At 39.4% G+C, this 15644-nt stretch overlaps 1 long non-coding RNA gene across 1 annotated transcript; it reads left to right on the forward strand.

The window, feature by feature from the left end:
• The first annotated feature begins 11878 nt into the window (after positions 1-11878).
• On the forward strand, positions 11879-14319 carry LOC137189327 (uncharacterized). The gene is made up of 2 exons (XR_010929610.1): positions 11879-12099; positions 13692-14319. It is a non-coding gene; the product is annotated as an uncharacterized lncRNA (long non-coding RNA).
• Positions 14320-15644: the final 1325 nt, after the last annotated feature.

The following is a 15644-nucleotide window of genomic DNA, read 5'->3' on the forward strand; positions in this document are numbered from 1 at the left end:
CACACAAATCTAAACAGACAGTCCATGACAGGCCACTATGCACACTACACTTTATTTATTTAATCCATCTTTCTTTCATGAAGAATCTCTTTCTGTTTATGATTTTAAAACATTGATAGCTTGGTTGCATTTGCAGATGTTGCAGGGAAAGATTTTCCTTATTTTTAGACAAGGGAGCTCAAAAGAAAGCTCATTCCTCATACTATCATTAATCTACATATTTGTCTCCTGCTAATTAGAGGGCTAGTGAATTCTTTATTAACTGGACCAAAATTCAGCTGACAAAATGAATAAGGTGAAAGGCAATTACCAAATCCAAATGTGAAAAAAACATGGTTAATGTGATGACAGACAGGCAGTGAAATTAGTTAAACAAACCCAAACAGGCTGAGGCAGGTTGTTTGTAATTGGCAATAAGACATTGGCAACAGGTGATCAAGGAGAAACAGATTACAAGCAGGTAATAGGCAAACAGGCCCAGGTAGCAGCTAGACAGACAACTTGGTTACTTAAAGTGCCTTTAGATTGTACAAAAACCACGATCGTGTAAGTTCATTGCATGTCACACTGTGCGAGATGGTTCTAATAAAATCTTGGTCGCAATCTGTGTCAGACTGTATCAATTTGAAGCATGACAGATTGTGCAGTGAATGTGGTGAATCTTAGTGCTACAATGTAAATAGAAAAAGTATATGAGGGCAGAGGCACATCATCAGCTCGTGTTATATCTGTGTCGCTTTTATGTTTTGAAAATGCAGCAAAATAACAAGCAAGCTTTGGCCATAGTACTGTCACTTCTATCCATATCCACAACCTATTGAGGGTTTTTGATGCATGGACAGATTGGTTTGTGCAGAGCCCCGGAGGGGCCACAGAGTGAAAAAATACATATATCAAGGCCGTGTTTTACTACATCAAGTGTTCGAAATGTTATTGCGTGGGCAGGAGATATAATTTATTCCCACATTTTGGTTAATTTGTGTGCACGTGATTTGTGTGCACGAGGTTTATATACAGAGAGCCAGCCTTTCTCCCCGAAGTATGAAGTGCAATGTGCCTGCTTCAATTCATTCATCATCCTGTTAGAATCAGAATCTCTTTATTTTCCAAGTGCATTTTATATACTAGGAATTTATACTCTGCATCCTATTCTTAACCATCCTATTATATGTTATACTAGCCTATATACCCATCGTAACTATTTAGGAGCAGTGGGCAGCCACAGTCTGACACCCGATACTTGAAGTAGGTGCACTGCATTTCATGCATGGAGAAAGGCTGGTCTGTTGTGCTGGCTCTCTGTATATACACTTATCTTGTCCGCATGCAATAGCATTTTGAGCGCTAGATGTAGTAAAACATGATCTCAATGTATATATATTTTTATCTCTATGGCCCCTCCGGGGCTCTGTAGGTTTGTGTGTGTGCATGTGTTTTTTTCCTTAACTTTATTTAAAAATGGAGCTTATGAAATGTTATGCGGGATGGTGTAGTCTGCGTAATTTAATGTCATATTCTCATTGGTTAGTTTGTAGATGTGGGTGGTAGCAGCAATCTCATTGTGGGAATTTGGTCATAAATTTCTGACATTGTCAGAATTTTGCCTGTCTTTGGTCAGCAAAGCTCCAAATCAGACATTGGTGAGCATGTTTCATAGTGCAATCTAGTACCACTGTTTTACTGTTTCTCTCATTATTGTCAATTTTTGTCTTAGACAGCTCAAAATTGCATAGTGTAAAGGCGCCTTTAGACAGTCTGACAAAGACTGTCTGAAAACGTACCTATAGATACACTGGGTTTGATGAGAAGTAGCTGGGTAGGCAGGTGACTGGGTCAGGTGATCTCTAGGCATGATCTGATATCACCGTGTTGTTCCTACAATGTCATAATTAATGTTGCTCCAGGACCATCACTGCAAATGGCCAATCACGTTGTGATGTCATAGCTTTGCGACTCAGGGTAAAAACACTGGAAAATACAAAAGTGCTGCTCCTTGCCTGCTCACACACATACTGTATGCAGTGGGGAACAGACGGTAAGCATTAAAAATACTTTCTTTAATAATACGATAGGACATTTTAATCCTGAGCTCAATCTTTTAATAAATGCCTTTTCCCAGGATTAACTTGTATGTTTGTCCAGGGCCATCATATTATAGTTGGTCCTGGGCCATCATATGAATGTTTCTCCTATGCCATCATATGAAAGTTTTCATATTTATTTAAGACATCTGTTTTAAACTTAACAAAACATTTTCTTTTATTACAGATTTTCCAGAGGACCAGAGTAGAGAGCTTGTGAGACACCAGGGAAGACGGCTGTGGATGGAGTGTCGCTCACCTCGGATGGTTTTGCTGGGGTTTCACATGTCTGCTTTCTGAGTCCTTAACTGTACCTACCAAGACTTGCTTTCACAGCGAAATGATACACTCACCATCCACACCTGAACAATCTAATGTAATCCTATACAACGGCTCTGCAATAAATTCTACCTTTTTGAAGCTTATACACATTTTGTTCACCCTGAAGGGGTGGACAAAATATTAGGAACTGTTTTCAATATAATGCACTCCAGCACACCACCCACTACAACCTTAATAATAAAATAAGCAGAATTATCAACTTTCTGACAATGTCAACAAAAACAGAAAATGAATTTAAGCATTGTCTTTTATTTTACAAGATGATTAGAAGAGATAGTTAATCTTTGTACAGCTGATGTACAAATGTATTAATTCTATTTTTCTCATATGAACCCCTGTCTTCTTCAGAATAAATAAAGGTAAACTCTCTCTTTGCTGAAATTTTCATTCACTTTTTCCTGCTAACAAGGTAAGTACTGCAATAGCTCCCATATCCTGTAGATAGTGACAAAGGGAATGCTCTGATATAATTTTATGAAATTTGAGGAATTTTAAACAGTGAATATAATCTTCACCCTTTGATTGGATGTAAGGCTTAATGTTGCTTTCAAAACTCCGCTTTGTTTTGCATATTCGTGAATGCAACATCACTAAGTGTGATCACTTTCTGCATACTTACAGGATTACTCATTTAGGTGAAAGATGTTTATTTGATAATGTCAGGTATGTTATGAAGTGAACAACTAATACTGGCAATTGTACTCCGATCTTCAAGATTCATTATGGTAAGATATTCTGGTAGAAGGCTAAGGCTGGCAATGTTTAATTTACTGGAAGTGAAATGTGGCAAAAGAGCCCAAATTCAGACTTTCTTAACCCTATCTGGGCTTCACCAGACCCATATATACTGTCAAGTGAATTATTGCAAGTCACACAGCTGAGTTTAGTTTACATTATTTCTAGTTGACATTGTGGGTGTATGTGATGTGCTGTGTTTAGCTATGTATTTTGTATTTTGTATGGTGTGTTCTGAGTGTTTTTTTTTGTTGTTGTTTTTGTTTTTTGCTGTTTGTTGTATGCTTTTTGTCGGGGACTACAGATGCAAATTAGCTTCAAGCTAACTCTGGTGCAGTGCATCTTTAATGTTTCAAACTGCACACAGTCTCATTCAATAAATAAATAAATCAGACAATTTGAATGTTTTTGTTTTTTTGTACTGTGTTCAGAGGACTCACCTCAAACTGAACTGATAACCTACAGTTCCTTTACAAGACAGTTTCAAAATGCCTTAATGTGAAAATTCTAAATTACAATAAATTATTTGTGTACTTACTGCAAATGCATTGCATCAGGGTTGCTGCACACTTTTTGAGATAAATTTAATGTTTTTTAAGACCTCAACAGAGAACATTTAATACCTTTTTCACAGCAAAACAAATGCACATTAGGGCTGAGCTTTATGTTTGAAATCAACTTGACAAGATTAATAGGGATATTTTTCAGGATATTTTTGCATTTCCATTTAACGATCATGTGTAAAATCTTATAAAGTAATCAAATTAATGGCAAATGTGATGAACTGTGTCCCACGCTTTACGCTTTTCAGACAAGACTCTTGTGTTAAAAAAAAGCATTTTAATTTAAAATTTAAATTTTAGTTACAGTTCATGTGGAATTATTAATTTTAACAACATCATGTAAAACAATTAGGCTGTTCTGCTCGTTCTCACACTCACAGAGTAGGCTATAGTAAATTCTCCACATTAAGACACATACACGTTACAGTTTATTGTCCTTCATCCACTTTAAAGGTCCAGTGTGTAGGATTTAGTGGCATCTAGGAGTGAGGTTGCAGATTGCAACCAAATGAATAACCTCCCCCTCACTCTCTCCTTCAAAGCATGTCGGAGAACCTATGGTGGCCACGAAACTCATGGCCCTCTCTAGAGCCTTTGTTTAGTTTGTCCGTTTTGGGCTACTGTAGAAACATGGTGATGCAACATGGTGGCCTCCGTGGAAAGGGACCCGCTGCCTATGTAGATATAAAGGGCTCATTCTAAGGTAACAAAAACACAACAATTCTTATTTTCATGGGATTATACACTAATTAAAACATACTTATTAATATTGTATTCAATGTCTGCCAAGTCTGTTCTGCTAAATGCCACTAAATTCTACACACTGACCCTTTAATGATTAACGATTAAATCTGTAAACACCAGCTAAATGGTCACCAAATTAAAAGTCCATTCCTCTCCTACATGTCGCATATTGACTGTTGCCGCTCCACACTAAAAACATTGTTATCCAGATTCTTGCAACTATCAGAAATAACAGAGGACTTTGTGTCTTCTCTGAAACCCCCTGGCTAACTGTCTTTAGCTTAGCATCATCACTGTACTGTTTTGTGTACTTCTTTAATCCTGTTACCTTCATGAAAGCAGGTGCCGTGTGGAGAACCAATCAAAACGGCTAACTCTTCAGGGTGGGAAGCTGTTAAGTAAAGCCTGTGTAAAAATGGCAAGATGGTCACATGAACTTCATTTTTTATTTGTAAAATTGAACTAATAAGCGTTACACTGACCCACAGATGTAGTTTTACTTCTTTTTGGGACAACACTTGTAGTTTTCTCAGGCTGGTTAGCAGCTCCTCCATCTGGACTACTGCTAATGCAATGCCACTGACACACTTTGAACTTAGCCTGTTAGCACCTGCTACCGCCAATGTTACTTAGGACAATGCATAAAACAGCTTGCAAAGCTGTATCTACAGAACAGTGTGAAAGTTAATCAAGGATCACTCTTTCTTCTTAGTTACAGTTTCTTCTCTGAAGCTCTCAGCTCTCAGGGAAACCACCGCTTATGTTTGGCCATCTTAGTATTATCTTTTATATTGGCATTTCCATTGTGCACGACCGAGAATATACTCTTGCAGTGTATGCAGAACGTAGCATTTTTGTTGCCGGGTACTTTACAAAGGAAGAAGTAGGCCTCCTGGAGCTCTTTAGAAAAGACTGACTCTCTCTTTGGCATGATAGCTAACTGTTAGCATACTGACAGGTTCTGTCAGAGAGAGCCACAAGCTTCATAGGCTAGCAACAGCCTTGACAATGTGACATTGATTGATTGACACACATACAGAGAAATCAGTGTTGAATTCAGATCCGCGGTGCATTGTTTATTTTTTTAATATTGGTTTAGGTAATCATGAGTGGGACAGAATGTGACAAATGTTTATGTAAGTGCTGAAAACAAGTATAATGTTATAATTATTATTTCAATTGTGGTGAAAACCAGGACAATATGGCAGTGGATATGGCAGGATTTGGAACACCCAGCTTGAAACCGCGACGATCCCGGACAAACTGAGACATCTGGTCACCAGAGTCTTACCAAAGGCTGGCCATGCGAAACTAACGAGGTTAGAGCTTCACGTATCCATGGGAAAAGGCATATATTAAAAAATGTATTTTGGGATTAAAATGTCCTATCTTATTATTAAAGAAAGTATTTTAATGCTTACCTTCTGTTCCCCACTGCATACGTGTGAGCAGGAAAGGAGCCGCTCTTTTGTATTTTCTGGTCTTTTTCCCCCCGAAGTAGCAAAGCTATGACATCACAACAACGCGATTAGTCAGTTGCAATGATGGTCCTGGAGCAACATTAGTTATGATGTCATAGGAACAACACCAAAACAGCAATATAAGATCATGCAATCTCTAGAGGAGGGAAAGTCAGTGAGGGCAAATAGAGGGCAGCTGAAGCAGGACAGGATATGTGAAATTCCAGAGCAGACACACTAGGAGTAGGAAGAGAAAGATGGAGGAGATGGAGGTTCAAGGGCATGGACAATCAAGGCTACACAGACAGGACAGGCTAACCATCACATGGGGACCCAAGGACAATCCAAGACAGGCTTGACTCACAAGGCATGACGTATAGGAAGAGTATGCATGCACTAATGCAGATGTAAGGCCGGTAGGTCTCAATCCAGAGAGGCAGGTTGTACTGCAAGTGGATAACCACTCCTCTTGCCAAAGGTTTTAACTACAGGTAATGACTTATGTGGAGGATAGGTCAAGACAAACTGAAACTGTAGCTCAACAGATGTAGGGCTCTATAAGAGGAAACGCTTTGTAGAGGAAACATGAAATGTGTCTGGTAGAGAGACTGGAGCAGACTCTGAAAGAATGATAGATAGATATAGAATCATACTGATGGACAGAACAGACAGGCTCTGTAACAGCTGCGAAGCAGGTATGGGCATCAACTTTCAGGTTGAGGTTGAGGTGAAGAAAAAGATTCATGCTCAGACAGAGAGGCAGAAGCAGACGGAGGCTCATGTTGCTTAAACTTAAACAGTTTCAGGCTGAGGTTCAGAGCCAAAAAAGAGAAGCAGAAACAGGCTCATGCTCAGGCAGAGGGACAGGTTAAAGCTCAAACTCAGATAGAGAGAAAGATTCGTGCTCGTGCCCAGACAGACAAACAGGAATAGACTGGATGCGAGACATGGGAAGTCTTTCTGACACAGAGACACATCCAGGTTTAGACTGTGACTTAGAGGCTGCTTTTGGCTCTGATACAGAGAGAATGTACAGTACTTGAAAGACCTCACTGCTGAGGACCAAAGGAACTGAGTTTTTTGGCATCTGAACATTGGGAAAAATAAAACTTATGTGGAATACACATCCACACATGATCCGAATGCAGAAGTTTTCTCGGTTCCTCTATATTTTCCTTAGAAATCTGTACAAGATGCAATACAAAGGTAATGCCTCTGTAAAATATATCAATTAGGTATGATCTTTTGTTTATACACACTAAGAATGATTTGTGCTGCCATTTAAACAACCTGTCACTTGTCTTCACAGAGGCAGCTCTATAAATGTTGGCTACTGTAGGCTCATCTCTAAGATTACTGCCTCTCTTTCTCCCTCATTTTACCATGTGTTGCCTTGGCTCACTCTGAGCCCTTTGGGCTCTGCTGTACTTTAATATTTATAAAAACAATTTCAAGTGACATGTTGCCTCTATTTTAACCAAGACAGGATGGCCTCAGGTACAGCCAGGCAAATGGATCCCAATATGTGCAAAACAAGCTTACATCAACTGGAGAGCTGCCCATGCAGGCGCTATCTGAGTGGAAAAAAGAAGTCCGTTGTGAATAATTCTGAAGAAATGCTTTCATTAGTTTGGCTAATATTCTTCCAAATATAAATAATAGTTTTGCAATATACTACCTTCAACACTGTAGACATGATTGAATTGTTCCTATTTATATTGTATACTCCATGTGCTGACATGTTGCCAACATCAATAACAAATGATTGTAATTATAAAGCCAGAGCGTGGGTTGTCCATTTTGCATAGGCACCCTGACATGGATCACATGCATGTAATGGTTTTTGTGAATAATTAATCCGCTTTGCTGCGCTGTCCCTAGAATACTAAATATTAAGAGTCATCTGAAGTGCTATTAGGAACCAATAGTATCTGTAGCACAGCCAAATGAATATATAATTACTCAACATTTCAAATGTTGTCCACAGAATCATCCAAGCGTTAGCATATTCCCTATCTGTACGTTCTCTATGCATCCATCAACAATGACACACATATACAGTACGCGTACACAGTAGTTAATGCTGAGACCAGTTGAGTGATCTGTCATGTGTTTGTGTTGTGGGTAAATGGAGTTCTGTGTTGTTCAGGCAGGCGTGCTCACTCACTGCTGCTCCTGCGTCTCCCTAGGCTCTGTTTCTAACCACTGCCACAGAAACACATCAATCATCTCTCAAGGCCAGACACTTCGATGGACATGGAATATTGATATGGCTTTTAAGATGTGGGGCATGAATATGATCTCTGACACCTATCTGCCTTGCTTTGCAGCTGTTCTACATATAGCTGCAGAATTATTGGTGGAACTGCGTGTGGAGTATTTATTTTAAGGAAACTTATAGCTGGTGCACTGAAACACTAGACGGGTAGTTTTAAGTGAGGAGCAGTAGGAGCTTATTCAAGGCAGGAGGAGCCTCTGAGGTAAAAAAAAAAAAAAAAAGTCTTCATGCACAGTGTTAATATCTCAAATGTTTATGACATTTGTCATTATGACAAAGATTTTCTTTTCAGATCATTTCTTGTTTCCCTGACAATGAATGGACAGGCAAAGTGAGTTGAAGTGTTTGGTGCGTCTTTCTAGGTATATGGCTATCATATGTGTATTTTTGTATGCGTACAAATGTGTGTCACTGCTCCACAATTAACTGGTGAATGGAAACTTCTCCCTGAAGACGTCTCCTCATTACCTGCTGTGTGTACTTTGAGCTCTCCCACAGTCTCCTCAACTGGAAAAAGAAATGTCATCGTCACCATAAATAACAACCCCCCCTCCCCACTTTCACCTGGCAGTCATAGCGTGCTTTCTGCAGCTCTCCATGCATGAGGATTTACTGCTTTATATATATCATTTAAGAATCCATTTAAATCAACTCCCTTTATGTTCAGGCAGAAGAAAGATGGCTTGGTGTATATATCTCTGCATGTGCAGGAGGACATCTTGTTGCATAAATAAAATTTGACTTCTGTGCATGTGTGTATATATATCTAAATATTTGCCAGGTGGTCTTTTGTTAAGGTCACTCCACATGTCTGTTGGTCTAGTTGGATTCAAGAAATCAAATCTAGCTTAACACACTTTCTATAAAATGCAATGTAGCATAACAATATCACTTTATAATATTACAGCATATTTCAAAACATTTATCAGTAAAAACGGTGTGTATTGAAGAGCTCCTTATTATTGCATTGACAGATACTTTATACATGCAATCATGTAAACACACATAAACACATTTGTACTGCCATAAATGTTGAATTCTATGATGGCTACTGCCTCCCTCACAATGATCAGTGGAGAAAATTTCTTCCTTTGCCTGACAGCAAAAATGGATCTCATCCAAAAATATGGTATCTCCCACCATGCTGAGCAGTAAAAAGGGAGAGTTTGCAAAGTTCAAACAATGTGCTTCGGGTGAGAGCACAGCAGTTAAAGAGGCAAAAGTGTGATGGATTTTGTACATTAAAAAAATCCATTATATTTCTCCGGAGGACAGGCAGAATTTGGTCTGACTTTTTTAGGCATTAGAGCCAGTGTGCGAAATACCCAGTGGCAATCGGGGGTCCCCCCTACCTAGTGCTCCAATGTTATGCCAAAGTCTCAAAGACTCAATAGGAAATATACAAGATTTCATGGACGCAAGCCAAAGCAATCAACTAGGTTATACACACTTTGCCAACACTACAAACATTACCAAGGCTAATATCGTTAACACTAAGGCCACTCACACAACTACACAACCACGTAACAACTATGCCCTTCAACAGGATCCACAGAGCACACTCGTCTATCTCTCTCTAACCCAACACACACACACACACACACACACACACACACACTGAAACCCAGCACATGCATTTTTGTGTGTCGCTGTACAACTTTTGACCTTCTGCACAGCAGGTCCATCACAATTCAGTCACAGCAAACATAGGCTAGAGATCAAAAAACATTCCTGGTATCCAAGAAGAGGAGAGACGATGTCCTGCTTAAATCCAGGTTCTCACGAATGGCACTGGATCAAATTTATCCAAAGAGGGTCCATTTAGGTCCACAAACAAAAGTGAAAACAGGCTCTCTTCATGCAACCTGTTGCAACTCTGGCTTGCTGTGTCATTTACAGTGGAAATTCCTCTCTCACGCCCAGCAGACGTGGGGAGGTAAGTGCGACTTGCTATGCATAGTCTCTCCAGTGTTTCGCCCTGTAGTGTGCCCTGCAGTTTCCATTCTCTAAACTGCTCCACACTCCACAGCCTCCCTGGCTGGTTCCCCTAGCCATTTAGCCAGACTGTGTACTTTTTGTTCACCATACAAAGTCAAGGCCTCCTGCTGTCCTGGCCAAAAGCCCTCATGGAGCTTCTGGACTAAGGTTGACTCTGGTAAGCGCTTGGTTAGACTGGGAAACACCGACTCATAACAACGAGGCTTGTTTATTTTCCCCTTGCCTTCTGTCAGCTCCACATCTTTTAAAAGGCCTGATAAGACACACTGTTCAGCCTTCTTCATTGATTTCCCACCAGATGTCTTCATGGCTGTCAAAACATCAATGGTTTGTTGGATGTGGAGACTTGAATCCACAAGTGTCGTTTCTCTTCTCTGCAGCTTGAGAGATGGACTCTTAAGTTCGTACAGGATGTCTTTCATGACAGCCAAATCTTCCACAAATCCTGAGTTGGTTAGGAGCTTGTGAAGCCCTTTGTATTTTTGCCTCTCAACATCAGTGCGTGATGTGTCCTCACTGGATGTTTTAAAATGGAGTGCTAGGGCGGGGAAATCTTTCCATACAGCTTTTACTGTATTATAGCAACTGAAAACCCATCTGATGGTGAAAATTTGACCAATTTTCAATATTTGCATTTTGAGCTCAGCCGCTGCTGCTTGAAGCAATCTGGCATTCATGGTTGACTGGTGATAGAGTGAGTATAACTTTGAAATAAGAACTCAAAGTAATTACAGCCAGCCACTTCTTTAAGAGCATTTTTGACTGCCACTTCTAATCTGTGCGCCAGGCAGTGTACAGACTGCACGTTTGGAAAGTTGTTTTTGAGGCTGGCAATTAGTCCACTGGCTTTCCCTGTGAGCACTGCAGCCCCATCCGTGGCTATGCTTATGAGAAGCGTCTTCAAAAACTCATCATCCATTCCTGCTTTATGTAGACTCACCATCATAGAGTTATAAATGGATTTAGCATCAACACCATCTGTAAGTTCCACTATATCCAGGAAAAGATTATTGTCATGACCCTTAATACTGACATCACATCTTGCATAAATGATTAGATAGGGATGCCCATGAATGGTACTTTCATCAGTTGTGATGAATGTGGTTATATTTGTGGATATTGCCGATAGCCTTTCTTTTGCCAAGGTGTACGCAGTTCTGAATGAAATTGTTGTTTTCTGGAGTAAGTCAGCTTGTAAATCAATGGAGCTGTTTGGGAGGCTTTCTTTTTCTTTCACTTGGGCTGTTTCCATTGACCATGTGTGGGCTTGACTGTCCCTGTGTTTGTAGATCTTATTTCGTAGCCTCCTTGCATCACAACCACTAACTTCACCATTGATCCATTCTTCCGCGGGGTGTATACCCGGTTCCTTTTCGGAGAGCAGCAAGCTCTTTGCTCTCCTACACACTAAACACTGTAACTTCCCAGCCTTGACATCAAGCCAAGCATTGTGGTCTTTCCATTTGCCCACCTGCTTCATTGTCTAACCAGCCAGCAGGTCACTTATGTTAGCAGCCTCCTGACCTCTGTGTCCCTGTCAACTTCAACTTGACATGGTTCTGGGGATTGACTGGGCAGGAGAGGAACCCCAACTCACCTGTGCATGTGCTAGTAGCTGCAGAGGCACCAGCATTAGCTCCAGGTATATCCACTATGTTTTCGTTGTTTCGTTCTGATTCAGCTTTTCAGAAATGAATCCAAAGTTAGCAAGTAATGAACTTTGCTTTCTCTTTGACATATTTTTCTGATTTGATGCGCACTGAGTACGTATTTTTAAACAAGTGTAACCATGATGTCAAAACAGAAAAAAACTCGACTGCTTTTCAGGTTGTATGGGGTAATGTTTTCTAACAGCAACAGTGCCACCCACAGAAGAAGGTCTTACCAGAAACAACCAGGTATTCAATGGAGGAAATGGAGGGAACACCACAACAATATTTTTCTGTATTCATATGTGTGAATAAATGTTTTGCAATTTAAGTAATGAATGCTGGACATAGTAAGCTTTTAACAATCGGGAGTGAAATATAATTTTTAAAAGATTTTTTCAGAGACCCCTCCCCAAATTTTGCTTTTGAGGTTTTCAGGGGGTATCAAGGGTCAATCAAGAGGTCTTGGACCCTCGAAACCCCTCATTTTTCACACCCTGGTTAGAGCCACATCTCCCGGATATTTAGTTGTGGATATTTCAAACTGTACTTGTATAGCACCTTTGATACAGGTTGGTGCAATACAAAGTTCTTTACAGATGACTGTCAAGCTGATAATAAGACAGTACATGTAATAAACTTGCAATAGCCATGTGATTATACAAGTATATTGTTAGATAATGTTGGTGGCCACTTAGCCTTATCCAATGAAAGATTCCACCCAGTGTAAATATTGTTAGTTTACACCAGCATTTATCTTTTATCTTTCTGTTATTCTGTGAAGACCCGCCCCTACACTGCCTCTGACTGGCTCTGACCGTGATATTCTTACCCTAACCCTAACCTAACCCTCACTCCTCATGCCTAAACCTAACTAACCTAACCAATGAAGGCAATGAGTACTAGAAGCAGAGTAGGGTGGGTCCTTGCAGAATGTGGGTCAGAAAAAAATGAGGCAGGTGTAATGGCCTGACTGACATTTTCATTTAGTAGGTATGGTGGCCCTGGGAGCTCAACCCACTGTAACTTAAGAAAACACATGCAAATAGACAAAACACAAGCAAAGTAAGAACGCATCTTCATCAATTTGACAACACGTTCAGCATTTAGAAAACACCCTGCAAATTCAGACAACACAACACATTACAGAAACGCACTGCAATTACACCAAACGACAACGGAAGTGTTTCCAGAGTACAATTAAGAATGCCATGTACCACCTGCCTCACAGGTTTGTGATTAACCCATGCAATATGTGACCAAGTTCAGTAAATATCAGATTGCATTTTCACTTATTTAAGTTTAAAGACAATGTGTGTGATTGTCTAAACAGATCAAAATGTATAGTGGGATGAGTCAGTGATTTCTAGTGGTTTAGAAATCGGTAGCCATTGAAGCCACAAAATTTTAGCCAATGGTATAGAGGCCCAATATGATAAGTTCCTCACTTGATGATAATCCCATTCCTTTAAGTCTGAAAACTAGATCATTATTTCAAAAAGGTATAAAAAAAAACATTCCCCACCAAACCTACATTCAGAATGTACAAAGCAAAAAGGTGGATTTATCTGATTCAATACCAAAAAGTGCCTTATGGCAGAAGCAAATATAAGGACCATTTTTGACTGAAAGAGCTGCTGTCAACCTATCAGTCATCCCGTGGCTGATTTCTGTCATCAGAAATTCAAGGTCTTTGCAATTTATCACAGCTAGAAAACTGACTTATTGTTTTAGTAGTTTTAGTTATAATACTTATTTAGCATTTTTTGCCTACCTGGAAGGTTAAATGATCCATTTGTAATAGCTTGACTCATAGCGTTTGGATTTCTGACTGGCTTTAGGTTTGACGGAAGGGAATATGGGTTCCCAGTGTCCCAGGAAGCTCTACACCAGTTTGATGACATTCTGCCAGCTCAGAGCAGTCTGTGTGTTGATGATAATCTCCAAATTCATTTTGTGGACTTGGAGAGACAGAGTGGGCTGGCTCCACCAGTCAACTGAACAACTACTGTTGAGAATTACATATCACCGAAAAATACTTTAGCATCTTCGGTTCCTAATTCTGTAACATTAGATATTTGTCTGGTAGACATGCCTTTGTAACCTCTGCCATGAAAGTTAAGTTTTCTCAAAAACTACTGGGTGGTTTGATGTGCTATTTGTGAGGCACATTCATGCTCCCAGGAGGGCATTGACTTTAGGGGTCCTGTGAATGTCCTTTAAGAGCTGCTTTTAAGAAGAAAAAGATATTAGGTATTTAAGAATAGATTGGGGCAGAAAGCAATTGCTGCATTTTTATGTGTTGAAACTTTTTTTTCTCGTGGCTACTTTCAAATCAGTGGAGGTGGTTTGTTAATTCTGATAAACCACATGAGGCACAACAATGGAACCCATATACCTGTTTAAATTCTTATTGACTGTATGTGATTGTGGATTTACATGTTCTTAATTAAAGGTTCCTTGAACTGATGTGTAACTTTCTGTTACTTTATATCTCACTGTTTGTTGCAGTGATGATTCTGCACATTTCTTATACTTTTAATAACAGTTAACTACACAGCATCAGCTGTCAGCTTGAATGAGAAGAAAAGTGAAGGAAGCTGTTGTGTCTGACAATGTAACTTTACAATGCCAAAACATCAATATTAACCTTGACTGTTTTCTTTGATTTCTTTTTGAAAATATACTCCTCTCCATTTCTTTTAGTTTTCTGTATTTCATGAACTGATGAATAGCTGACTTTGCTGGGATGGCCTATGAATCAGTCACTGAGACACTAACACACACACACATGCACAGAGAGAGATTAAAGATGCCGATCGGACGTTAGCAGACTCCATTTCTAAGGGATGGGATAGAGGCAAGCCACTCGGGAGTAAACATAAATGTCACATCCTTTGGATTTTCCAGCAAAACCGTCTTAAGTATTATACATACAAAGCAATCAAAAGGGTGTTATAGGCAACCGAGAAAGTCAGGGAAGGTCTCATCTTATCATTTCTCCACTTTCTGTTGATAATTTTAGTTAATTTTTGAATGTTTTAAACTATAATTCTTACACAATTCTTACATATTGCACCTTTAAAGAATTTGAAATGTATTTTCATCCTTGAATGTTACTTGGTGAAAATTCTGAAACAACATAGCGTGTTTCACAATTAATTGTGTGTATTTCATCAGGTTATTTGAATTGACAGGCTAATAATAAGCAAAAGGCAAATGCTAAGTTAACAGCAGATTTCTGCAATAATATCTAAATCATGTAATCACAATCTTAAAATAAACCAAAAACACTTACATTTTCCAACACCACTGACGGATAGCCGACTTCAATAACATCATGAGTCACAAACTGTCGCAACAAGCGTGTCCAGATGTATTCATCACTCTTAAGTGTCCTCTGGAAACACTTCCATTGTCGTTTGGTGTAATTATAGTGTGTTTCTTTAATGTGTTATGTTGTCTGAATTTGCAGCATGTTTCTGTAATGTGTTGTGTTGTCTGAATTATGCAGCGCATTTTCTAAATACTCTGCATGTGTTGTCAAATTGATGAAGATCTTTTCTTAATTTGCTTGTGTTTTGTCTATTTGCATTCGTTTTCTTAAGCTGCAGTGCGTTGAGATCTCAGGGCCACCGTAGATAGCTGTGTATACAAACCAACAACAAGATGATGTCCCAAGCAAATCCGGATACTCTTCCATATTTGATGTAGTTGAACTTCAAACAGCATCTCTGACACCTCTTGGTATTGTACAGGGTGACCACAAGCAGAAGGTTATGGATTATAGCTTT

The sequence above is a fragment of the Thunnus thynnus genome, chromosome 1, assembly GCF_963924715.1.
Source record: "Thunnus thynnus chromosome 1, fThuThy2.1, whole genome shotgun sequence".
NCBI lineage: Eukaryota > Metazoa > Chordata > Actinopteri > Scombriformes > Scombridae > Thunnus > Thunnus thynnus.